General features: G+C 50.1%; 1 long non-coding RNA gene across 2 annotated transcripts; it reads right to left on the minus strand.

Annotated features, from left to right (window-relative positions):
• Nucleotides 1-5,681: 5,681 nt before the first annotated feature.
• Nucleotides 5,682-13,891, minus strand: LOC136539192 (uncharacterized). 2 transcript variants are annotated; one of them, XR_010779587.1, is made up of 3 exons: nt 12,907-13,772; nt 12,618-12,734; nt 5,682-6,510 (listed from the first exon to the last, which is right to left on the minus strand). It is a non-coding gene; the product is annotated as an uncharacterized lncRNA (long non-coding RNA). The 2 variants fall into 2 exon arrangements; XR_010779588.1 differs by lacking the exon at nt 5,682-6,510 and adding an exon at nt 13,793-13,891 and having other exon boundaries at nt 11,411-12,734; nt 12,907-13,334.
• Nucleotides 13,892-27,481: the final 13,590 nt, after the last annotated feature.

The following is a 27,481-nucleotide window of genomic DNA, read 5'->3' on the forward strand; positions in this document are numbered from 1 at the left end:
CACACAGCGTCCGAGCATTGACTATGATGAAACTTTCAGTCTAGTTGTCAAGCCAGCCACCATCAGGATGGTTCTCACTCTAGCTCTGTCTCGCTCCTGACCGATTCACCAGCTTGATGTGAAGAATGCTTTTCTCCATGGCACCCTGAATGAGACAGTCTACTGCGTCCAGCCTACTGGGTTTGTCGACTTGACCAAGCCCAATCATGTCTGTCGATTGAACAAGTCACTCTATGGATTGAAGCAAGCTCCTCGCGCCTAGCATAGTCGCTTCGCCTCTCACATCACCTTCCTTGGGTTTGTTGAGGCCAAGTCTGGCATGTCACTGTTCATCTACAGCAAAGGTGTTGATATGGCTTTTCTTCTACTGTATGTTGATGATATTGTTCTCACTGCGTCTTCTCCGAGTCTTCTTCACCAGATTATCGCAGCGCTGTGTCAGGAATTTTCTATGACAGATATGGGGCCTCTTCATCATTTTCTGGGTGGCAATGTTCAGCTCCGAGGTGATAGTCTTTTTCTCTCTCAACGCCAGTATATGCTGGAGATTCTAGAGCGAGTCGGTATGAGTAACTGCAAGGCGAGCAGCACTCCTGTGGGCACTCACTCAAAGCTCCCTGCCGATGGTGTCCCTGTCTCAGATACCAGCTAGTACCGCAGTCTTGCTGGGGCTCTTCAGTACCTCACCTTCACCTGGCCAGATATCGCCTACGCAGTTCAGCAGGTCTGCCTGTATATGCATGACCCCCGGGAACCTCATCTAAGCGCTCTAAAGCGCATCCTTCGGTATCTTCAGGATACTCTGGATCTCGGACTGCACCTTCATCGGACCTCTCCAGCTAATCTCACTGTCTACACTGATGCAGATTGGGCGGGTTGTCCTGACACACGCAAATCCACCTCGGGTTATGCGGTGTTCCTTGGGAACAATCTCATCTCCTGGTCGTCCAAGCGTCAGCCGACAGTGTCTCGGTCCAGTGCAGAGGCGGAATATCGAGTAGTAGCGAATGGAGTCGCCGAAGCCTGCTGGTTGCGTCAGCTCCTAATAGAGCATCGCTGTCCACTCCGTCGCACTACAATGGTTTATTGTGATAATGTCAGCGCCGTTTACCTCTCCACCAACCCGGTTCAGCATCAGCGAACCAAGCATATTGAGATCGATCTGCACTTTGTCAGAGAGCGAATCGCCCTTGGTGAAGTCTGCGTTCTGCACGTTCCCACTACGTCACAGTACGCCGACATCTTCACAAAAGGTTTGCCGACGTCCGTGTTCACGGAGTTTAGGTCCAGTCTTAATGTTCGCAGTGCTCCCAGTTCAGACTGCGGAAAAGTGTTGGATTGTAATATGGCAAGTGGGCCTATGCACAATACCTATATATATGTACGCTGAACAATCACAAGACTATTGAGAATTCCCCCAATCACTCTCTTTCACTAACAGAGGCAAGTTTGGAGGCACTCCTACAGTAAGAATTCATCAATGAGCCTAAGTTTGCTAAATTGGAGTGAGCAAGTAAAGTGCAAAAAATAAAAGGGAATCGAGTATGTACCGGGCGGAGTAGAGCTTGATGCAGCATAACCATGGGGGTACAGCACATAGGATGGCACTAGAGCGGCACCTGCAAGAACACATGAATATGAGTTAGATGGATACTAAAGCAAAGTACAGGTTAGCACCAGGAAATTTGAAAGAATTGAAGTTAAGCAAGAGCAAATTTACTTGGAGTCACCAGCGGGTAGAGGTGGTAGAAGTAAGCAGTAAAGTCATCATGAGATCGACTCAACTGTGAGAAGTGCTGGACGTGAGCCGCCAATTCATTATGGAGTTCCTGTACCTCTTCCTTGGTGGCTAGCAGATCCATCCTTGCAGCATGGTTCTATACCGAGGTCTGCACAGGGTCAATAAAAGCACTGCTGCAAGAACTCCTGCTAACGTGCAAACCTCTGGTCAATTCCCCTCCACTGGCCCTAGCATGCTCTGGATCTGTGCTCCCATGCCCTCAAAGTATGGATCGAAGTAACCGGCCAGAGGCGTCCAAACACCCTGGCTGATGGCACCAGCACCTCTCCTACGAACAGCAGCACCTACCTGAGCTGAAGACTGACCTCTCTCTATAGCCTGAGATGAAGACGAATCCCCCATGAAGAAATCCTTGTAATTAGCATGTGGACAAAAGGACTTGTGCTCTATTACCTCAGTGCCCTAGAAGGACACCTTAGACCTTATCTGCACCATGATGTAAGGCTAATATGCCAAGGCATTCATCACCATGTTCTTGCACTCCAGAATCTCGTCAACAATGAAGTCAACCTAGTTAGCTCTCACACCATCCAAGATGAACCGGATGGCCACATAGTACTTCACGCGGATCTAGTCAGAATTGCCACTCTTGGGCATCACGGTACAGTGTAGCAAACTGTTCAGCACGCTCGGCTCCATCTTCAGTCCCTTGATCTAAAGGAACTCATAGTCATTGCTCGCATAAAACCGAGCAGCTTCCCCCTCAGTAGCCTTGGGAAGCACATTCATCTGGTTCCCACTCTTCATGAAATTATAGTCAAGATGGCAAACCACCGCAAACTCCCTGAAAGAGGCTTTGTACCTTCCTCTCCTAGTCATCCTCTTGATAGTCTCCTTTGCCATGTTCACCTCCAAAGTGGAATGAATTGTCGGATCACGGCATCGTTCTAGTTATGCCATAACATCATCGCCTTCTTCAACCCCGCTTCCTTAATCTTGGCCAACAAAGCATGAAGGCGCTCGAACTTCATCATAAAACCCCAATCCAGCCACTTCTGATTTTGGCACATCTTAGCACGCTCGAATATCCCCTAGAAAAGATCATACTGGGCTTGTGTATGAAAGAATGGACTTGGAGAAGAGACTGCTTGACAGAACTGCTTGATGTCACACACTCGGTGGAACTCCCAGAACTGATCCATCTTCCAATTTACCCTTCGGGCTGGTGGGCCTGACACATCAATGGGAGACACCAACATCCGTTGATTGTACTCCATGTTATCATCATCAGACTCGGTGGTCTTCTCCTCAAGCTCTTCGTCCTCATCCTTCCCACCATCCTCTCCATCACCCTCCTCCTCCTCCTCCTCCTCCTCATCCCCACCATCATCAGATTGTTGCCCATTGTTGCCCCTAATCATCCTCCTCATCTTCCTCATCAACGTCATCGTCCTCCTCATACTCATCCTCCGAGGTGGGCGGCATAGGGTTTGGCATAGTGTTGCTAGCCCTCTTGGTCCTTGGCTTGTGTGGGGACTTCTTCTTGCTCCCCCTCTCCTCCTCCATCTCATAGTCACGGTCAGCCGGATCATCACCATCGGTGACCCAACGAGTACTACTGCAGTATCCCTCCTTGGCTTCTTCTTCTCTCGACCACCACCGTGAAGACGAAGCATGGCATGCCTGTAACCAAAGAGTGAACAATGATTAGTGGAATGTCGGACGGGAGTAAGAGTAAATGAGAAATTTGGATGAAAATAAGCATGGACACAAGAATGGTAGGTAATGTGATTTACAACATGTATACTGGTGATATGAAGCATACGAGGAACATTCATAAGGTTGAGTAACATTTGGACTGAGTTACAATCAAGTCAGCACTGGATAGGCACTGACGGAGAGTCCGCCAGAGTTCGCGGACCATCCGCCAAATTATAGACATGCAAAATTAATCCTACCGGAGAGCAGTCTGTCACTACCGAAACATTCCGCCAGGTCATCAGAACATTTCATCAATCAACTAGATCTACACAGAGAGCACTTACCAGCTATAGACTACTTAGTGGAGTATCCATGAAATGTCATGGACCGTCCGCTAACTCGACATACAATGTTAGTCGGACATCAGAAATTTTTCTAAGTCATTCGTAAACTGATGGAACATTCCGCCACAGCGACGGACCGTCATCAAATAGTCGACAGTGAAGAACAGTGTACGGTTACTGCCCTAGGTTCAATCCTCCAAATCTCATGATTCAACCAATGTCAGAGCATCAAAACTTGTGCAAAGGTACATCTAAGCATGCTAGACAAGATCCCTAAGATGGATTTGAAAGAACTCTAGCCATTGAGTAGATCGAGCAAACCCTAGCTTTTTAACCTTGGGGAATACACAAAAGCAAAGGGAAAAGGAGCTTACTCGGTGTGGGGGTATGACCCCCGGTACCCGCAAGGCTCCACGTGGGCCAAGCCGCTAGGAGAGGCCCAGCCCACAAGACTATGCACGGGTTGCGCCATTGGTCGAGGCCCAGCTTGCAAGACAATGCCACGCGAAGTATGGACGACATGCCTCACAAGGCAACATGAAGATCCTCGGTTATCTATGAAATCTGCTCGGATATGATAGATATTGTACGATCTGTAACTTCCTATCATGTAAACAAATTATAATGGAAATAACCGATCTATAACCCTACCCTCCAAGCTATAAGGCGAGTAGGGACCCCCTCGTTTTCATCTGAACACATACAATACAATCCACAAAGACACATGATGTAGGGTATTACGTCAAGCCGATAGCCTGAACCTATCTAATCGTTGTCTCTTGCGTTTTGTGTCACCATCCGGTTTCCCCACATGCACCTCCACCAATTCATCTACTACCGTGGGCATACCCCTCGGTAGACTGCCGACCAGATTTCGTCGACAGTGGCGCACCAGGCAGGGGGTGTGCATGCTGAATCCATGGCGAACTAGATGGTCACCTTCCCAAGCTCCAAGGCCCCCTCGAGCCGGGCTAGATCTTCACGGTTGGATCCATGACTTGGGTCATCGGCCCCGACGGCAATAGGGAGATCATGGAGGCGGTGCAGGACCACCCTGCGCCAATCGTGCTAACACTAGCAATGACATCTCCGGTCCTGGTGCCACATCATTGGATTAGGAGATCCATCAGGAACGACGACCTGATCGCATCCATCGATCGGGTCACAGATCGCCTAACATAATGGCAGCTCCTCGTATACTACTAATTTTTGACCCTGTTGCATCAGCAAATATTTGATGTAATAGGGCCAAAATTGATGTGATAGCTTGGTACCGCATCAATTTTGCATTTGATACGAGCCGATACAATGGCTCTAGATGCAATAGCCTTGTCACATCGGTTTGCTGTGACCGATACGAGAGTTCGCTATTGCATCGGCATCTGTTGTCTTTACATCAAAATAGAGAGATGCAAAAGGATTATTGCATCAAAATCGTTTTGATGCGAGGTCGCTATTGCACGGCCATGGATGTCTCTTGCATCAAGATAGGGAGATGCAAAAAGGTTATTGCATTAAAATCATGTAGATGTAATACATCTAATAAATTTGATGCAATAAGAATTTCTATTGCAACGGCTAACGTTGGGTGCAATAGACCATATTGCATCGACATTAGGTTTGATGCAATAAAACACATTAGGTTCGATGCAATTCAAACTATTGCATCAACATTAGGTTCGATGCAATTCAAACTATTGCATCAACATTAGGTTCGATGCAATTCAAACTATCACATCGACATTAGACTTATTGCAACAGGATCTATTCGCTACTATTTTATATTGCATCCGTTTATTTGCTAAATAATAAAGATCTATGATGCAAAAATTCAAAATATTACAAAATCCAATGGCACAAAAGGATAGTGATATTAATAACATTGATCATCTACATTCAATAGTGTGTACAATAATAAAATAAAAAGAAGCTTCATGGTTCAAGAATGTAATAGCTAGGTCGGTGCATACTAGACCAAAACAATTATACAAAGGACTCTTAGCACAGATCAGTGTAGGATCTTTGTCATTGCAGAATTTCCCGAGCTCTAGAAGGAAGCCTGCAGTTTTAAAACAGCTGTCAGTATCTAGAAACAAAAGCAGTAGATGGCGTGGAGTTTGCCAACTTTGCTCCACTTCAAGGTAAAATCCAGTTCCATTCTCCCGACAATATTATTCTCTGATACCGCTGCAGCTCCAGAAACAGCAACCGACAGTACATGTTGAAAAACTGGACAATGCATGCATTTTCAAGAAGATACAAAAAAGAAGAATATAATAAGACTTCCCTACAAAATTAATGGGAAAATATGTCAAGAATAATCACACATAACAGTTTAATTAGGAGAACATAAAACAATAATATTGTCAGTATTGCGGACTCCAGAAGCTGCAACATAATGCCACTCCAAATGGATTATTTTGTTGCTTGAATGGCTAGCTTAACTAAGTCGTTAAAGCAAAGATGGATAAAATCTCACCACTGATAAGTATGAACTGGAACTATCTCACCAAAATCCAAAACATTAACTGTGACATCTAAGTCAACTGTGGCATTAATTCTACCCACATTAATCCTCAGATGGAGGCGAAACTTTAGAGAGATTCAGTAGCATATCATCATCTGGATACTTGCAATACAATCGAGGAACAAAAATCTCCAGCTGACAGTGTTCATAAGAAACTGATCAGGAATCTTTTCTACCATCAGTTGCAGCAAACCAGCCTGAATGATCAAAAGTGTAGTATCAATCAGAATATAACAATTACAGTTCATAAAAGAAAAAGGGTAAAGGTCAAAGTCCACACCTCCACATTGACAGTTAAGAAAACATTGTGCTTGTGACAAAAGAAAAGGAGTGTTAACTTTACTTGTACCTATCAAGAAGAATAACAGGTTCATTTATGAATTCCTGTTCGCTTGAGCTTACAAGCCGGAATGAGCCCTACTTTTCAGCCATAGAATAGTGTTTTTCTCTTACAGTAAATCAGCCCTATAAATCAGCCGTAGCAACAATAAGTCCTGCCGAACATACCTTGAAGTAGAGAGCTGTAACGGCAGCAGCCCTCACTTTTTTACTAAGCATATCACACTCAGCTAACTCCTTCATGGTACAGGTAATACACTCGTTTCTGTGAAGCATCTTCAATGAAGACCTCATCGAATATGTAGGATTCACAGCTCCAGTTATTTTTCTTCATAAGACCATCACCACAATCAGTGCAGAAAAAAAATACTTTTATACTGATAGGACGTGAGGTCCTACCGGAGTTGCTGCGTGGTGCCGTGGCGGCGAGAGGAAGAGGCGACGGTTGCTCGCTGCTGCTGCCCTAGGGCTCTGCATGAGAGGAGGCAAGGAGGCAAGGAAGTCACGTATGCAGCCCCTGGCCCTTGAGGCTAGGCAAATAATGTTTGCCTTCCTTCTCTTCCAATCATCCCAGATTACAAGTATTTATCCTTCCCTATAGATGCTATAATTAAGGAACTATATTTATCTCTAAGAAAATACCAAATAAGCGATAAATTGGGCCTCTAAACCCCTTAACAGAGCCGCCCCCCTAGCCACTATTGGGCCTGCGCCTGGCATAGGGGATGCCGGACATAACATCTCTCCCCGCCTGCGCAAACAGCTCGTCCTCGAGCTGGAAGTCGGGGTAGACGTCGCGAAGATGCTGGAGAGGCTCCCATGTTGCGTCCTCCGCTGGCAGGCTGCGCCATTTGACAAGCACGTGCCACACATCTCGCCGAAGTTGTGCACGAAGGGCGCGCTCTGGAGTTGGCAATAGCTGGTCATCCGATGTCTGCGGCAGAGGAGCAAGCGCCGCTGGGGGATCACCTTTGTGGGGCTTCAGCAGCCCCACATGGAAGACATCATCAGACGGGCACCCTCCGAAAGCTGGAGGCAGTACGCCACCTGGCCAATGAGCTCCAGCACTTGGAACGGACCGGTGTAGCGAGGGCCAAGCTTCCCTTTGGTGCGGGGCTCGAGGGACTGGGCAGCGCGGTGGAGCAGGCGCAACCATACCCAATCCCCGACGGCAAACTCCCGGTCGCGGTGGGATGCGTCGTAGTATTTCTTGGACAACTGCTGTGCTTGGAGAAGCCTTTCCCGAATCTCCGCGAGCACCTCATCGCGCTCCCGAAGAAGGCCGTCCACTGTGTCCGTTCTGGCCGACCCGGCCGTGTAGGACAAGATGGCCAGGGGTGGCCGGCCGTAGACCACCTCAAAAGGTGTGGCGCGCAGTGCCGTGTGGAAGGAGGTATTGTAGCAGTACTCCGCCCAGGGCAGCCAGTCCACCCACACTCGTGGGTGGTCACCTGTGACACACCGAAGATACATTGCGATGACCTTATTGACCACCTCAGACTGACCGTCTGTCTACGGGTGGACGGCCGTGCCCATGCGGAGCATGACACCAGCCATCTTGAAGAGGTCACACCACACATGACCAGTGAAAACCAGGTCCCTGTCGCTGACGATGGAAGAAGGGAACCCATGCAAACGAACAATTCCATCGAAGAATGCACATGCAACCGAGGCGGCGGAGTAGGGATGGCCGAGGGCGATGAAGTGAGCGTACTTGGAGAATCTATCGACCACCGTGAGAATGACGGATTTACCGTCGACCTTGGGTAGGACCTCGATAAAATCCATCAAGATGTCCGCCCAAACCTAGGACGGTACGTCGAGGGGCTGCAATAATCCAGCGGGCTGCAGGGGCTCTGTCTTGTTCTGCTGTCACATGGCGCACGCCCACACGAAGTCTTTGACAAGAGTGCGGTCGCCCGAGATGTAGAATTCCGAGCACAGGCGATGGAGCATCTTCTGGACTCCCTCGTGGCCCGCCGAGTGAGCCAGGAGGAGCACCTGGTGGCGCAGGTCATCATGAGCTGGCACGAATATGCGAGCACCATGGAGCAGGAGACCATCGTCGACGTGCCAAGGTGCGGCCAGCGCGCCTTCCTGGAGGCGCTGAAGGAGAAGCTGAGCATCCCTGGCTGCTACTGTAGCCGCGCGGATGTCGTCCAGGAGGGCGAATGTCAGCATGGACAGCAAGTGCACAGCCGCCCCTGAAGCAGCACCGTCCTCGACGTCGCGGCGGGACAGAGCATCCACCATAGTGTTAAGCCATCCGGGGTGATATTCCATGGCGAAGTCGAACCCAAACAGCTTACTGATCCATTGGTGCTGCGGCATGGTGGATAGGCGTTGGTCCAGCAAGAACTTGAGGCTGTAATGATCCATGTGGACCAAAAAGTGATGCCCCCATAGGTGTGGGCGCCAGTGGCGGACGGCCTGGATGAGCCTGATCAACTCACGTTCATAAGCCGCGAGCTTGAGATGATGTGCATCGAATGGCCGGACGCATCATAGTCCATGGTGAATTGCTTTGCGAAGTCGGGCATCTGGAGTACGGGGCCTATAGACAGAGCCTGCTTGAGCGCCTAGAACGTTGTGTCCGCCTCATCGGACCAAGCGAACGCGTCCTTGCGCAGGAGGCGTGTCAGCGGGGCTGCGATGACATCGAAGTCACGGATGTACTTCGATAGCAGCCGGCGAGGCCCAGGAAGCCACGCAGGCCACAGGCGGACCGTGGGGTCAGCCACGATGCCATAACGGTCACCTTGTCGGCGTCCATGGCGATACCGCCCGCTGAAATCACATGGCCGAGGTACGCCACCGAGGAGGCCCCAAATGAGCATTTGGAGCGCTTGAGGTGGAGCCTGTGCGCCCGTAACACGTCGAGGACGATGCAGATGTGCTGCAAGTGCTATGCCCATGAAGAGCTAAAAATGAGGATGTCGTCGAAGAACACCAGCACGAACCTATGGAGGAAGGGGTGAAGCACGTCGTTCATCAAGGCCTAGAATGTTGCCGGAGTGTTGGAGAGGCTGAATGGCATCACTAGAAACTCGAAGTGCCCATGGTGTGTGCGGAACGCCATTTTTGCGACGTCGTCAGGATGCATCCACACCTGATGGTAGCCCGAGCGCAAGTCGAGCTTGGTGAAAAACCTAGCGCCATGCAGTTCGTCTAGGAGCTCATCAACCACCAGGATCGGGAACTTGACTTTAGATGTCTTGGCGTTGAGAGTGCGGTAGTCAATGCAGAAACGCCAGGAGTTAACCGCCTTGTGCACCAATAGCACGAGGGTGGAGAACGGGGACGTGCTCAGTCTAATGATGCCTTGGGCGAGCATGGTTGCACACTGTTGTTCCAACTCGTCCTTCTGTAGCTGTGGGTAGCAGTAGTGACGAACCGCGACTGGTGTTGTGCACGAAAGCAGATGGATGCGGTGATCATATGGCCGCGCCGGTGGTAGCCCCTACGGCTCGTTGAAGACCGGCCTAAACTGGTGGAGGAGGCGGTCCAGCAGGGGCTGTCATGGGGCAGCCGTGACCGCCCGTGTGGCTGGCTCCTAAATGTCATCGTGGGGAGAGCCAATGTCCTTCCATAGAATACGTCGGCTGCCGTGGGTGAATGCCATGCATAGATCCTCGAAGTCCCAGAGAATAGGACCCAAGGTGCAGAGGTAATCAACGCCGAGGATGAGATTGAACCCCCCGAGGTTGATGCCGAAGTAGCTGATGGTAAACTCCTCCCCACCAATGGCGAGAGCGACGTCACGGGCGACCCCTTCATAGGGAACACGGTCCCCGTTAGCCACTAGCACCCGCATGGAAGGATGTGGCACGGTGGAGAGGCATAGGCGGCACATGAGGATGGCGTTGATGAAGTTGTGCGTCGAGCCCGAGTCGAGGAGCGCCATGAGACGATGGCCATGAACATGGACCGGGAGGAGCATGGCATTCTCAGTCCGGATGCCAGCGATGGCATATAGGGAGACGGTGGGCTAGGCTGTGGGCTCCTGGATGGCGGCAGGAACAAACTCCTGAGGTGTGGCATCCTCTTGGAAGGCTGCTACCGCAGCCACCTCCATGGGAACCTCGTCGTCGAGAAAATTCATGGACTCCAGATAAAAGAGCCGTGGACACAAACGGCCGCGCACATATGGCTCGTCGTAGTAATAGCAGTCCTTGGCAGCGACGCTCCAATTGCTCAGCTAGAGATAGGCGTCGAAAAGGCCAAGCAGGGGCTGCTGACCCTACTGTTGTTGGAACAGCAGCCGCGCCGGTAGCTACTGGAGGGGGCGCCAGGGGTCGGGGGGCACTAGAAGACCTAGCCGCTGGGGTGGCCGGGCGCCATGCTATCTTGTGTCCAGCATAGTGGCATGAGCCTGGCGCTCGAACACCCTGGCCAGATGCATGGCCGTCTGAAGGTCCTGGGGCTCCCGAAGCTCCACGTCGACTTTGATATGCTCCGGGAGGCCGCCCACAAATAGCTCAGCCTTCTGTGGAGGTGAACGGAAGGCGGGCGAGTTCGGACAGTCGGGTATTACGAACCGCTGGCCCAAACTGCAGATTGCACAGCTCCTTGAAACGGTCCCAGGTGGGCATGCCCTTATCCTGCTCTAAGGCGTAATACCATGTCTGGACTGCACCAGTTAGATGATAGGACGCGAGCCAGGTGCGATCTGAGGCGAGGGTACGTTGCCCTCGGAAAATTGCTCACAGTGATTGAGACAATTCAGGGGGTCCTCGAAGCCATCGTAGGTCGTAAACTCGAACTTGTAGAAACACGGAGGCTAAGCACCCTGAGGGGCCCCATGCGCGCCCTGGACGAAGGGCTCTGGAACACTGCCTATGGACAGGGAGGCACTCACACCTAGGTGCCCAGGTCCATAGAAGAGGGGGCCGTCGGAACCCCCATAGAAAAAGCCCATCGGCCTGGGGTCCCCCGTGGAAGACCACAGCGGCGGTAGTCGGCAGTGCCACTACTAATGTCGCAGCCAGAGAGGTCGCCATGGTGTACACCGGGCTGGTCGTCGAGGCTAAAGCCCACGACGGAATCGGCGAAGGGGAAGGCGGCATCCGGAGGAGATGGATGGGAATGCCCGTCGTGCTGGAGTGGGGCATCCCATACGACAGCACCGCTGGCAGGGTGGTCACAGCCGGTTGCGGCGGCGGCGGCGGCAGCGGCAGTGGCACACCGGCCAGGTAGGACTGGATGGCAGCCACTGAGCGAGTCAGCACCCCGATGGCGGCAGCCACCTGATCCGACGTCAGCTGTGCAGCAGGCATCATCTGGGTAGCAGGCGCAGAGGCAGGTGGCAACGGCGAGGTGGTGACCACCGCGGCAGCGGAGGTGATCGGCGGCGGCGGCGGCAGGGTGTTGGTCGGATTAGGGCCTGACATCTCTGATACCAGGTTGATAGGACGTGAGGTCCTACCGGAGTTGCTGCGGAGGTTGTAGGGATGGAAGAGGGGAGGACGAGGTCTGATCTCTCAGCGACGGCGTGGTGCCGTGGCGGTGAGAGGAAGAGGCGACGGTTGCTCGCTGCTGCTGCCATAGGGCTGTGCGTGAGAGGAGGCAGGGAGGCAAGGAAGTCACGTATGCAACCCTTGGCCCTTGAGGCCAGGCAAATAATGTTTGCCTTCCTTCTCTTCCAATCAACCCAGATTACAAGTATTTATCCTTCCCTATAGATGCTATAATTAAGGAACTATATTTATCTCTAAGAAAATACCAAATAAGCGATAAATTGGGCCTCTAAGCCCCTTAACAGAGCCGCCCCATAGCTACTATTGGACCTGCGCCTGGCATAGGGGATGCCGGTCATAGCATATACACTTCAAGCGATTGCTGATAAAGAAAGTAAAAAGGTACAATGGGATGCACAAGCTGAAGAATGACTCTCTGGATATATAAACCATGGTACATACGGATAATGGGACTTGAAACTGATGTTCGTTGAGGCAGAAATACTTACATTATCACTGAAACTGGTAGTAATAGAAGTCCTTCGCAACTGCAGGTGCGGTAGGAACTGAAGTCCAGCTGCAGTTGACGCACAATGATGCAATCAAAGCTCGCAAATTCTTGTCACCTACAGTACAAAAAATATGAATAAACAACTCAGAAATTAATCTCAGATCGGATCCTTCTGAAAAAAGAATAATAGAATCATAGTCTTATTGCCATGGTTGATAACAACACATTAAGGCTACTGAAAAAGGCTCAGGTATCAATAATGTTTCTGCACAGAAAGAACAGTTTACCTGACTGATAGCATCACAATGAGAAGGTCTTGTTCCTGCCTCAACAGAAAGAACAGTTTACCCTGCTCATCGCCTGAGCTTTCCTGCAAGCGAAAAGGGCGTGCACATTGATTAGAGTTATCCGCTCTGTCATCATTTCTTAATCCATGTACCACCCGATCTTCAGCAATGTCAAAAGCCGCTCTATCACCAGGTCTTCAACAATGCCAAAAGCAGGGGGGCACGTTCAACAGATGGGCCAAATGGAAGACGAGTTATCCTGTCTCTGCCAACCGATTCACTCGTCACCTAAAAGTGAACCCATGTTGTACATTGCTGGGAGTACAAACCTTGCAGCTCTAGTATCATTGCCCAAAAGAAGAGAGCTCATAATAACAATTTTAAGCTGGCAGGGCCGAGTGATTTTGAATGCAACGACAGTTCCTGATCTGCGGATCAGATGAAAATTGGACGAAACTGTTTATTCACCGCTTCCATTTTTTTAATTTAATACTATATATATATGGCCATGCTCCAAGAACTGATGTGCCAGAACAAAGACAAGGCCAGCACAAAGATCCCAACAGAAGATGATGGCACGCAAGAGATTAGACAAATGAAGGAATTTCAATCAAGACGGAACAGCAGAGGGACAAAGCAAAGATGACACCTTGAATTGAACCCAAGTAATCAAGACGTGGATAACACTAAAGAGCCTCACTAATGTTTCAAAATGGTAGAAATCAAAGAAACTGTTTACTACGAGTACAAACTGCAGAGCCTCACTATTATTTTGCTCGATTTGCTGAATTGAACAAGAATCGAAATTTGCTGAAGATGTCTACCAGATAAGAATATAAGATTGCATCGTAATTCATGAGACGACACAAGAGGAGATGAATCTTGCCTGTATGCTCTGGCTGGGACAAGGGGCCTGCCACTGTAACCTTCTTGGTGCCGCTTGGGGGAGACATTGAATGGGGAACGGAGATGTCCTTGCCTTCGGTTGCAGCCCCGAAGCAGCCTCCGTTGCCGGTCCCAGCCCAGAGGCTTATATGGGGAACGGAGATGTCCTTGCCTTCGGTTGCAGCCCCGAAGCAGCCTCCGTTGCCGGTCCCAGCCCAGAGGATATGGGAACTTTGTAAAAAGTTGTGAAATCTCAAATACTAAAATTCTATGTTAAATAGTATAATCTATTAAGTATACTTTAATTTCTCTAAAATAAAAGGATTCAAACGGCCTCTTAATAGTTCGTGACTAAGCCATAAGTACTCTTCTGAATTTTAAAAAATAATGATTATTTGAACTATATGTGTTGTAAAAATTCTTTTAAACAGCAAAAAAATATAGTGCATTCATACATTTCAATACATATGCATAATTGAAAGAAAGAAAATTTAAATATTATACACTTTATTTTCTAGTTTTAAAATCACTTTATATATGTATATTTTTTATCACACGTGCTAAGCTTTTGGGGTCATGCAACAATCCTCTCCTCTCTGTTTATCCATTTCGTGGCCCTCCCTCTCTGCATTTTGTATGATCATATTTTTTTTGACGCCTACTGCTATGTTAAACAAATCTTTGCCGCCTAATCACAGAATGCCTCGCATTTTATTTTGGCGTCTAATCTCTTCTCTACTTAAATATAAATAAATAAATAATAAATAAACAAAAACTACTAAAAATCATCGCGCGGAATCGCGACACCCCGCCCCTGCCTTGCTGCCCAATGCCAATGTCCTACGGGTGTACCGCCAGCGCCCCAACGCCCGCCTCTGCCATCCCGTGGTGCCCCAAGATCGTCTCCGCCGCCGGCCAACACCGCACTGACAGCCATCGCTGCCGCCCCGCCCCACACCGCGTCGCGTCCATTCGTCTCTCGCGGTACGCGGCGGCCGGTGACCAGGGAGAGGACGACCGCGCGGCGCAGGAGTGGGCGAATGGCCAGCGGCAGAAGACGACCACGCGGGAGGGGGCGAGTGGGCGGCGGCAGAGAACAAACGCAAGTGGCCGGCTGGCGCAGGAGGTAGCAAGTAGACTGCGGCATAAGTTGATGCCGGGAGGCCTCCACCGGCCACACACCGAGCACGGCGAGGGCGGCGGCGCGCTCAACTGGGACGCTTTCCACCTGGTCCACAACTTGGGAAACCTGGACGACAGCATCGCCCTGCGACCTCCGCCATCCTCACCGCGCAACATTTCCGTGAGGCCTCAAATCGGTAACTGGCGTTTTTTGTGTGGAGATTTCATGCTCCATGATCCATCCGATGCCATGTCCGATTTAATCGTCAAGCACCACTCCCTGCCGGTGCATCGGGACTTCGCCCCTTTACGGAGAGGCTCTGAGCCGTCTGGTGGCCGGTGGGCTTCAAGGTCATTGGTGTCAATACGTACGACAGAAAGGTCAACCCCATTGAGTGGCTAACTCTATACGAGATCGTCATAAAAGCCACGGGCAGAGACGAGGACGTCATGGCAAACTACCTTCTTGTCATGCTTAACCAGTCTGCAAATAATTGGCTCCTTAGCTTGCAGGAGAACTCCATCTAATCTTGGGACGGCCTTAAGAAAGTCTTTACCGACAACTACATGGCCACATGCGAGCCGCTCGACACCAAGTATGACTTGGAAAAGCTTCATCAGTCCTCTGGGGAATCTCTGTGCGACTTCATCAGGTGCTTCTCGGAGAAAAGAAACTCTATCCCCAACATCACTGTGGGGTGTACGACCCCAGATACCCACGGCAGACCACATGGGCTGCGCCCCTAGGGGTGGCCCAGCCCACAAAAAGAAGCCTTGCAAGACACGACTCTGCTCGGTGCCTTCCGCAAGACATTGGGAAGATATCCTGAAGATACTACGAGATCTGTTGGGATATGTATGATCCTAAGATTCCTGTAATCAGTTATTACTTTCCGGTTATCTCTCAGATCTAACCGACTTGTAACCCTGCCTCCCAGATTATATAAGGCGGGCAGGGACCCCTTCTAAAATCATGGCATATCATACGATAGCTAATACAAACCAACAGACCACAGGAGTAAGGTATTACGTCATACTAACGGCCTAAACCTGTCTAACTCGTGTGTCTCTATTGCCTTCTTGTTCTTTATCTCGCGCTCCTCTGTCGATCAATGTACCTTCGTGGGATACACCTCGGAGAACTGCCGATGATATTCTATCGATAGTAGGCACGCCAGGTAAGGGTGTGCGTGTTATTTCCTTGTCGAACAAGATGGCTTTTTCCACAGGCTCTTCGTCCCTTCCGCAGCCCGACTAGATCTTCATGGTCAGATCCATCTCGTTTGGTCATCAACACTGACGGAGTCAGAGAGCTCCTCGAGCCGGGCAGATTGGTTCTGCGCCGGTCACCACCGCACCTGCAACTACAGATCCGATCTCGGAGCCGATTCCGAGGTCTCCCTCAGCAATGACTCGCTGTCCGCTTCCTCGCTACCAGAGGAGGCCGATCAACAACGACGATCTGATCGAATCCATCGATCGGGTCGGACTGAAGCTCGCCGATTGTCTCTCCGTCGCCGAATCGGCACTAGACACTCTGGTTCAGCGCCGACCACCCTCCGATCCAGATCTATCGGAGGCTGCTCGGGAAACTGTAGGGGCTACGACCCTACCCTTCAAATTCTCCAATGCCGCTGCCTCTTACTAGCACGCCCTAAGGGACAAACTCGCCGACCAGGTCGCCGTCCAGCTTCCGCCAGCCATCAACACGCTACACTTAGGCTAGAGCCTCGGGGCGCACCTCCAGACCATCCCGGAAGAAACTCTGGGCTCCGAGTCTCAGGGTTGTACGAAGACCGTCGCCGAAACCTTCTCCGATCAATTTCTCCTTCCACTCTTCTGGGGTGGTGCGATCTTCAACGTCAGCATCGATAGCCCTCCTCGAAACAGCAAAACCGAGGAGGAGCTGCGTTGCTCAGGAGAACCGAAACGTCAACCGCACGCATTGGCAAGAAAACAAGGCAGCCATCGTGAGGGCCAAGGCTGCTCGAAATAATCGGCTTGACTCTTAAGGAAGACCACTCCCGCTCTACCGCAACCTCGATGAAGAATTTCTCCGCGTCGACGGCCACGACGTCTTCAAGACTCCAAGCGCCAATTTAGCAGTAGCCGCTAACGAGCTCGCTCATTTCCCTCAAACGCCCTGAGCTCGCCAAGATCGCCACCATGCTTAAAGCGGCTCACTGTCAGGCCAATGAGATCCGAGAGGATCAGAGACCTTCGTGCTCTATGAGCACAGTTCACCGATCAGCTGCGCTGAGGTCCAATTGCCGCCCCAGTCAAAGCCGTTTTGCCGACCAGTCGCTACCTCTCCAAGGGGGACCCGGGGGCCATCGCGCCGAACACCATCGCCAGCACGACCAGGAGGTCGAACAGGATGCTAGAGTACATCTTAGCAACCTCTAGGATGTGTGGCGGTGTATCAAGCAATGTCGCTTTGGTCGCCATGAAGACGAAGTGCGTCGCTGCCAGGATTACGAAAAGGAGTACGGCAACCCGGACTCAGCCCTCGAACCTATCCCCGACCACAACGCCGTAGACGATGGTGTCGACAACCCTGAAGGGCCTCCGGCTTTCATAAGGACACTCCGAATGCTTCGATGGCCCCATGGTTTTAAGATCACCGGGGTCAAGCCCTACGAAAGAAGAATGAACCCAACTCAGTGGTTGCAGGCTTATGCCACTGCCGTCCGTGTCGTGGGAGGAGACACCAGCATCATGGCAAATTATCTCCCCGTCATGCTCACGCCACCCGCCATGAGCTGGTTCACTAGCCTTGCGCCAGACTCCATCGGCTCATGGGAAGAGTTGAAGAAAGTTTTCACCGACAACTATATGGCCACGTGTACTCGACCCGGCATGAAGCATGATCTCAGCCGCATCAACCAGAAGCCATCTGAGCTCCTCCGTAGCTACATCCAGTGTTTCTTCGAGATGAGGAACTCTATCCCCAACATCACAGAAGCTGGAGTCATCACCTGCCTTTATCCGAGGACTCCACCATCGCGAGCTTCGCTCCAAATTCAACCGTAAGCCGCCGACAGGTATCAGCGAAATGACAACTACTGCCAACCAGTATGCCGATGCCGAGGAAGCTGAGGTGCGCTTCAATGAGGATGCAGGCACTCAGCGACCTCCTCACCGCTACGATGATCGCCCCGACGACCGACGTCATGGCGACCGCCGTCCCGATGACCGCAGCTATCATCATGATAGCAGCCGTGATCGAACAAGAGGACATAGGCCTAGCCAAAATTGCTGCCGCCGGCCAGAACACATCTTCGTCGCTGTTAGTCAACCTTGCACCAAGCGTAACTACGATGAATAGTACCAAAAGATCCTTGACGGCCCATGCCCTCTTCACAAAAACGCCAAACACAAAGATGAAGGGCTACATTGGTCTGGCCAGGGAGTTCCAGGACAAGAGGCTCGATGAGGATGCCAATGATGGAGCCAGAGGTCGCCGACCTGCCTGGGAACAATAATAATGTCTTTTAGGCCCACGATAAGGTGGTCGCCACCATCTTTGGGGGCCTCGCCTCCACTAGAGTAGAAGGGAGCAGAAGCTCGCTGCCCGATGAGTGTTCGCCATCGCTTCAGAAGAAACTACCACCGAACCCCAACTATCAGCCCATGGTCCGAGGTCCCCATCACCTTCAAGCAGGGCCTGACCAGTGGGCAGACATACCCTACATAGGGTGTTTCCCCCTCATCCTTGATGCAACCGTCTAGAAGGTGCTCATTAGAAAAGTCCTTATTGACGGTGGGAGTGCTTTCAACCTACTCTTCACCAGGGGCCCTAAGGGACTTGGGCCTCGCGATATCAGATCTCACACCCTCGGACTCTTCCTTCTAGGGTGTGGTACCTGGAAGGGCATCTAGACCACTTGGAGAGATCACCCTACCAGTATAGTTCAGCACGGCAAGCAATTACCACGTCGAGCATATCAACTTATACGTCACCGACTTCGACACAACCTACCACACCATACTTGGTCGGCCAGCTCTGGCCAAATTCATGGCCGTACCACACTATGCGTATCTGGTGTTGAAGATGCCTTCGCTTGTAGGAGTCCAGGCTCTATGGGCCAACCTCTCCGTTGCCTACGCTTGCGAGACAGAGAGTATCGCTCTCGCCAAAGCCACCGATCTCTCCATCCAGATGGCTAGCATGGTCGTCGAAGCCAAGATAGCACCCACCGATGACATGGAGATTCTAGAGCTAGAGCTTCCCCATGCCTCCACCAAGTCCAAGGAAATCAAGGAGGTCGGCCTCGGCCTCGATGACACCTCCAAGACCATGAAGATTAGGGCTCACCTTGACCCCAAATAGGAAAGCACGCTCGTCTCCTTCCTACATGCCAATGCCGATGTGTTTGCTTGGAAACCTACAGACATGCCGAGGGTACCATGGGAGAAGATCGAGCACTCCTTGAATGTCTCGCCGACCGCCAAACCGATCAAGCAGAAACTCCAGCTGATTCGCACAAGACAAGGAGGCTATTAGGGTAGAAATAAAATGGCTCTTAGCTATCAGGTTTATAAAAGAAGTGTATCATCTAGATTGGTTAGCAAGCCCTGTTCTCATTCAAAAAAAGAATAAAGAATGGAAAATATGCGTTGATTATACTGATCTTAACAAACACTGCCCTAAAGACCCCTTCGTCTTGCCTTGGATAGACAAGGTTGTAGACTCTACCGCCAGGCTATGAACTACTCTCTTTCCTTGACTGTTACTCCGGCTATCATCAAATCTCCCTCAAGGAAGAAGACTAGATAAAAATGTCATTTATTACACCTTTTGGTGCATACTGCTACAAAACTATGTCTTTCGGACTCAAGAATGCCAGGGCAACCTATCAAAGGGCCATTCAGATGTGCCTCGACCAACAGATCAGGCCGCAATGTCGAAGCCTACATTAATGATGTGGTCGTCAAAACCAAGACCGCCAACAACCTTATCGCCGACCTCGAAGAAACCTTCGCCAACCTGAACAAGTACCGATGGAAGCTGAACCCTTCAAAGTGCATCTTTGGAGTTCCATCCTGGTATACTGCTGGGCTACATCGTCAGTGCTCGAGGCATCGAGCCTAATCCTGACAAGGTCTCCGCCATCACCAATATGAAATGGCCAACATGTGTCAAGGATATACAGAAGCTTACAGGTTGCATGGCTGCTTTAAGCCGCTTCATATCACGCCTTGGTGAAAAAGGGATACCTTTCTTCAAGCTCCTCAAGGCCTCCTGAGCGCTTTTCCTAGTCAGAGGAGGCAGACTCTGCTTTCAAGTAGCTCAAGTTGTTCTTAACAAAGCCGCCATTCATGACAGCTGCTAAGGCCAGATGAGACTCTGCTAATATACATCACCTCCACTTCTCATGTCGTGAGCACAACTATCATCGTCGAACGCGAGGAAGCTGGGCATGCTTACAAGGTGCAACGTCTAGTCTACTTTATCAGTGGAAGTACTTAATGAGCCAAAAACTAGTTATCCTCAGGTACAAAAGCTGTTATATGTAATTCTAATTACGTCGCGCAAGCTCCGACACTACTTCGAATACTATAAGATTGCCGTGGTCACTAAGTTCCCCTTGGGGGACATTCTTCGCAACAAAGAGGTCAATGACCGTGTCATTAAATGGGCTATTGAGCTCGGCACCTATTCCATTGAATTCAGAAGCAGACCTACCATTAAGTCATAGGCGCTCGCTGACTTCAGTCGCTAAATGGATCAAGATCCAAGAGCCCATCGCCGCTGCTTGCCCCGAACACTAGGTGATGTACTTCGACGGTGCCCTTAACATCAACGGTGTTGGTGCGGGCATTCTGTTCATTACGCCGACCAAGGATAAGCTATGTTATGTTCTTCGAATACACTTCCCGACCTCCAACAACGTCGTGGAATACGAAGCATGTCTCCATGGTCTTCGTATAGCCATCATGCTCGGTGTTAAATGCCTCATGGTGTATGGGGACTCTGCACTGGTTATCAACTAGCTCAACAAAGACTGGTCCTATTCCAGTGAGAAGATGGATGCTTACTGCGCTAAAATCAGAAAGCTTGAAGGAAAATTCTATGACATCGAGTATCACCACGTGGTACGTGACCAAAATCAACTCGCCAACCACTTATCCAAGCTCAGTTATTCTCGTGCCGCGATCTCGACGGGGGTTTTTATTCAAGATCTCATAGCGCCATCCATCAAAGAAGATAAGGAAGTTGAAGAAGTTCCCCCTGCCGAGCAGTTGGTACTTGTGGTACCTTCAGCCGGTCGCCGATTGGAGGGAGCAATTCATCAAGTACCTCACCAGCGCCGAGGTACCCACTGGACAAGACTGAAAACTGAATGCCTAGTTCATCGGAGCAAGCTTTACATGTTGATGGATGACTGCTTGATGAGGAAAAGTGCCAAGGAAGGGATACTGCAGAAATGCATCACCCAAGAGGAGGTAGTGAAGCTACTTCTTGAAATTCACTCTGGTTCCTACAGCAACCATGTGGCCTTGAGAACATTGGTCGGCAAGGCTTTCTGAGCTAGTTTTTATTGGCCCACAGCCATCACTGATGTAGAAGATCTCGTCCAACATTGTGAAGGATGCCAATTCTTTCGCTAAGAAAATACACAGTGCCGGCTGCAAGAGCTGCAAACCATCCCTAGCTTCCTGGCCCTTTGCATGCTAGGGACTGGACATGATCGGACCTTTTAAGCCAGCATCAGGTGGTTTCCTGGTACGTATATGTCACCATTGACAAGTTCTCCAAGTGGATTGAATATAAACCGCTCGCCTCGGCTACTGCAAAGAAGGCAGTTGAGCTCTTTGAAGATATCATCCACAGATTTGGTCTACCAAACAGCATCATCACCGATCTCAGAACTATGTTTACTGGACATCATTTCTAGGATTTCTACGAAGACCATTGCATCTCCATCAAATATGTTTCTATTGCCCATCCAAGAGCCAATGGTCAGGTCGAATGGGCAAATGGTATGATCCTTGATGCCCTAAAAAATGACTGTATCGGAAAGAAGAAAAGCACCTAGGCAAGATGGCTCAAGGAGCTTCTAGCTATAGTCTAGGGATTGCGTACTCAAGCTAGTCGTAGCACTAGCGTAACTCCATACTTTCTGGTCTATGGCTCAGAAGCCATACTACCAGCGGACGTTACTTTCTGAGCACCTAGAGTGGAAAACTATGATGAAGAGCAGGCTGAGGTTGTTCAGGTATGAGGACGTCGACAGAGTCAAAGAAGAGCGCCTAATCACCTATGTCCATATAGCTAAATATCTGGAAGGCTTGCGAAGGTACTACAACCTGAAACATCAAAGGTCAGTTCATTTTCTATCGGTGACCTCGTTCTCCATAGGAAATAAAGGACTGAAGGTTTGCACAAGCTCTCTTCCCCTTGGGAAGGGCCTTATGTCGTCAAGGAGGTTACTCGACTAGGTTCTTATCGCCTATGTGACTCAGAAGGAGTCGATGTTCCCAACTTTTGGCACATCAAACACCTTATACATTTCTATCCTTGAAACTACTACAGATATGTACTTTATAATTTTATATTCAGATAAGTTTTTAGGTCTCCATAACGTGTCACCGTTTTGTCTCTTTTGTGGTTTAACATCCATTTGTGGTCGCCGAACTATATGCTATTTCATGACGAACTCCAATACGTACTCGCTTGTAACTGCGCCAACCATGTTTTCTCCGAATCGCCAAACACTTTTTCTCCTGAATCGCAGAACACGATTTCTCCAAATCGCCGAACACGATTTCTCCAAATCGCCGAGCATGTTTTTCCCATATAGCAAAAACATTCTTTGATCGGAGAGCAACATCTTTTCTTTTTTGTTCTCTTTGGAGACGACCCAGTTTCCTGATTTCTCCCTGCATGTTCTACGAGCTCCACGCTCTGCAGTTATGGGTGGTGGTCGGCTATGGTCCCTTGGTCACACCTATTTTTCCTACATGTCTACAGGCTCCGCTGCTCAACGTTATGGATTATGGGTCAGCCAAGGCCGAGAGTTGAACATAGAATGCATTGCTCGGACGCCGCTTATGTTGCCTTTATCTCCAAGTTTGTATAACAACTGCCGACTAGAACACGTTCAGTGCTGCATTTTATGGAAAAGACTCAGCCCCCAATTTTTCCCTACACATGCCACGGGCTCTACGCTCTACGTCATGGGTGGTCGGCTGCAGTTCCTGGGTCATGTCTATTACTCCTACACGTGCACGAGCTCCGCGCTCGACGTTATGGACTATGGGCTGGCCAAGGCCATAGGGATTAGTAGCAGACCAACTGGTCAGATGTTAATTGAACTACGCATAATCGCAGTCAGGTTTGAAACTTTGAAGATTATTTTGCCGAACTGCAAGCAAACTGAATATATTACATATACATGCACCTTATAGCATTTATTCGACTGAATAATTGTTTCTTGCACTTTCGTGAATTCTAACTATACTATCCAGAAATTACAGATGATGTCCACCAAGGAGATCATTGTGCTTCACCACTACCGTCAGTCTCTCCGAATAGGTATATATCGCCGGGCAGTTTTTTTGACGTGTCTTCCACCTCATCCTCAAGCCGTTGGGTCTTTGCTTCGCTCAGTCCCTCGGTGTACCCGCCCCCTATCGCCTCTAGGTCAGTGGCTGGATAGTGGGATCGAACAATAGCAAGGGTGTGGGTAGCAGCGGAAACAACAACGTCATGGTTGAAGCTCTTAAAGCTTTCCCACGCCGTCTTGCATCTTTTGAAGATGATATCTGGGCGCGGTGGCCTGCCGTCGGGCTAGGGAGCAGTTTCTAGTTCGATGCAGTCGAGCACTGGTTTGATTCCGACAACTACGGCGTCAAATTTGTTCCTCTGGGTACGGGTGTCTTGCTCTAGCACATCGAATTGTGCCTTGACCCTCCGATGGTAGTCTGCATGCATTTTGAAGTTCCATCAGGCAAGACAATTACTTCAGTAGAAAACTCGACCTAGGGGGTACTCACCGTTTAGCTCCTCGGTCAGTTTGTTCGCTCGCCCTGTCTCCTTTGCTTTCTCCTCCCAGAGTTGCTCGAGGGCCTGGCGTAGTTGAGCGAGCTTCACTGTCTTGTTCTACAAGTACATCATTCATCACCAAAACTAATCGAATCCAACTATGCGAGGCATTTTTGTGGATCGTACTGTACCTTTCTTCTCCTCAGAGATTTTCTACAGCTTTTCCAACTGCTCAGAAGCATCTTTAAGTTGTGTAGAGGCAGTGGTCAGCTGCTCAAACTTGCTCCGAAGTTGTTCTTTTGTAGACTGCCAGGTGCTTAGACTAGGACCCCCTTCTGGTATTCTAGGTCCCACTGTGTTGGACTCAGCAAGGTCTTGCTCGGCCTGGGCCCTTTGAATGTTCTTCTCCTGAATAGTTCATCGCCTCCTTGAGTTTTTTGTTCTCCTCGGTGAGTGTTTCCATCCTCTTAATCAGTTGGTAATGGTGCTCGGCAGTTCGAGTTATCCCCTAGAAATAAACAATGACAATGTCAGAAGGACACCACCAATGTCAACGAAGAGTATTTAGGATCTAGTATTAACCTCGATTTGATTTACTACTCCGCTGAGGGTGGATTTCAGCATCCTCATTTCTCTAGGGGTGTCCTCTTCCTCGACAACTACCACTTCATCATCGCGCTTGTGAAGGATTCAGACGGATTAGGTTCGAGGCTCATCACAAATGATCTCCTTGACCTCGTCCTCCTCTTTCACATCAGTAGGGGTCACCGTAGGGGGCGGCTCTATGGCCGGACAGTGGGTTTGAGCATGACCTACTGACCCCTTAGGGGGCACCGTTAGCTCCTCGGGCACCCCTGGTCTCACCGACCCAGACTCTGTGGCTTCACTAGCAACTCTAGTTTTAGCTCCCAAGGGTCCGGCACTACCCGATGTTACTTCAGGCATTGTCGCCTGGCCCAGCCTCTGTTGATGCCGGCCCCTCACCTTCTCTAGCTCCACCTATAGCGGTTGTTGATTTTTTCTGCCGGTTGCCAAGCACTGGGGGACCCTGACATAGGGGCGGTAGGCGTTACCTCCGCCTCGGGATTAGCTCGAGGCTACTTCGTCAGTCTGGGCAGGGTGATTTTGGATCCTCCATGTGCCTTGTGCTGCATCAGAACATTTGGTCCATCGCCCAAAAAGCTAAGATCAAATAGCAAAACAACACCAACGTGAGGATACTTACCTGTTTGGTCTATCGGTGTACTTTTTTGAATTAGCGAGGCCTATTCGAGCCCTAGGTGTGGCTGTGGGGTCGACCCCCTGTGTTCTCTGGGTAGAGGTCTGTCCCCCTCTATAGTCGGCCCTCTGCTCCGCCTATTGTTCCGGTGTCTCCTCCACCTGTAACACCGAGTTTAACTCTGCCTGATGCTCGGGGACTCCTGTCGCTTGCTCCACTGGGGATTTTTGTTGCCTGCTGCTCGGGGACTTCATCGCTTCCCCATGGTTGCTCCTCACGCGCATGTACTGCGTGAAGTTGTTTGCATGCTCGGGGGAGGGGAAACTGTATTTTCATCATCATCAGACCACTGGATCACCATGGCCCTCCACGGATGAGTGCTCTGGTCGCCTCCTAGTGATATACCGCTCAGTTTGCGGGGGGTGGCCATCGCCATTTTCCTCTTCTTTCGGGCCGGCTCATCTGACGCTGCCCGTTTCCCTCGAGATTTCTCCGATAATGGGGGCGGACGCGCTGTGTGATCAACATCTAAATCTCTAGATTCTGATGAGATACCTGACGAAACTTTCTTCAAGGTGTTCTGTTGGTTCGAACGTCCACCGCTGGCGGCCATTCAGCTCTCAGCACATTAGAAAAACATACTGCCCTATCATGCGAATGGATCTTTGCATAAGTAAGTCAGTTCCCTGCTCGGCAAATCAACATTTGAACAATGCAGGTTAAGATTATTACCTGAGGAGGCGGGTTCATACAGTTGAAGGCCTTTGTTTCTTTCGGCCAGCTAAATGAGGTGCTAGAGGTGAATAGTTCTGTGGCACGGCCTATTACTTCTTTCCTTGATAGCCATTCAAGTCTCTCTCGGGTTCTGTCGTCATCACCCTTGTAGTCAAAAGCAGGGTAGGCCCTCTCCTTGCAAGGCTAGACACGGCGTACTATGAAGCTTGCTGCCACAAGTTCACCTCTTAGCTCCACACTTTGAATTGAGTCAAGCAGCTCCTTCACTTGCTCCATGTTGATACTCCTTGGTCTCTCCGACCAGCTTCTTTGGTTCTCCGAGATATGGTGGACGTCGCAGCGGATGGCTGGGTGGTTCTATTTCATGTAAAACAACTTGGAATTCCACCCTTTCAGGGAAGTATTCAGTGGTACGCTGATATAATCGCTGGCCATTCCATCCCAGAGCTGCAGATATACGCCACCGACCACCTTGGAGCCACCACCACCTTTCTTCTTTAACCAAAACAAGTGTCTAAAGAGGTTGAAGTGTGGTAGAATCCCAAGAAACACCTCACAGAAGTGAATAAAGATCGAGATGTGCAGTATAGTGTTGGGGTGGAGATTGCACAGACTAATTGACCAAAATACCAATAGATCTCGTAGAAAAGGATGAACAGGGAACCCCAATCGACGCCAGAAATAATCTTCAAAGACTACAACTTCATCAGTGCTAGGCATTGGAAAGGGCTCACCACTGGCTGGCCGCCATCTGGCGGTGACACGGTCAGGAAGCACGCCCGCCGTCACCATTCTTTCGAGCTCTGCTTCTCTAGTGCGTGACGGTGTCCACTCTTCATCACGACTTGCTCCGCTTCCTCCCTTCTTTGGGCTTGTTTTCTTTGGGTTCACGACTCTCCTCTTTGGCGCCATCACTCAGATCTGGATGCGGTCCAGCGTCGACAACGTGTGTGGCTACGAATCTGGAGATGTGGTGGCTGAGGTGGAAGATGAAATGGCAAAGTGGCAAAGGTGGGAGAATGGGGGGCGGTGGTACTGTTATAAAGCACTTTCCCCACTTTTACGACTCAAGGGTTTTTGGGAAACCGTTCCTGCGATCTGCGTCGCTCTAAATTCTTTGATGCGGCTTAATGGGCCGTTACTAGGATTTTTGCACAACCTCAGCCCACGTCACTCGTTTGTTGCTACCGTCAGTTGCACCTCGCTGAAATTTCGCTGACTACTCCACCATTTATTAAGGCTAATTAACTGACACTGTACATCCTTTACTACGGTTTTTTCTCCATGATTTGATTTTTCCGATAAATACGCCTACAGCATGGGGGTTGGCGGCCTGCTCCATTGGTCTTTATTTGTTTTTCTATTTCTAACCCTGGCACCATGTGACTGCACACCTACTGTCAGGCTCGAGGACTAAGTGGGCACACCTCACCTTGCGGTGAATGTGCTTTGTCTCTTTCTGGGACACGCCCGGGGACTAGCTTCCTGCTCTTCTAGTTTTCTACTATTCTTCAAGTTTCTGACCCTGGCACCACATGACTACATCATCTGCTATCAGGCTCGGGGACTAAGTGGGCACACTTCACCTCGTAGTGAGTGTGCAGGGTTTTTTCTCGAAGACT

Source organism: Miscanthus floridulus, chromosome 2 (genome assembly GCF_019320115.1).
Source record: "Miscanthus floridulus cultivar M001 chromosome 2, ASM1932011v1, whole genome shotgun sequence".
Classification (NCBI taxonomy): Eukaryota; Viridiplantae; Streptophyta; class Magnoliopsida; order Poales; family Poaceae; genus Miscanthus; species Miscanthus floridulus.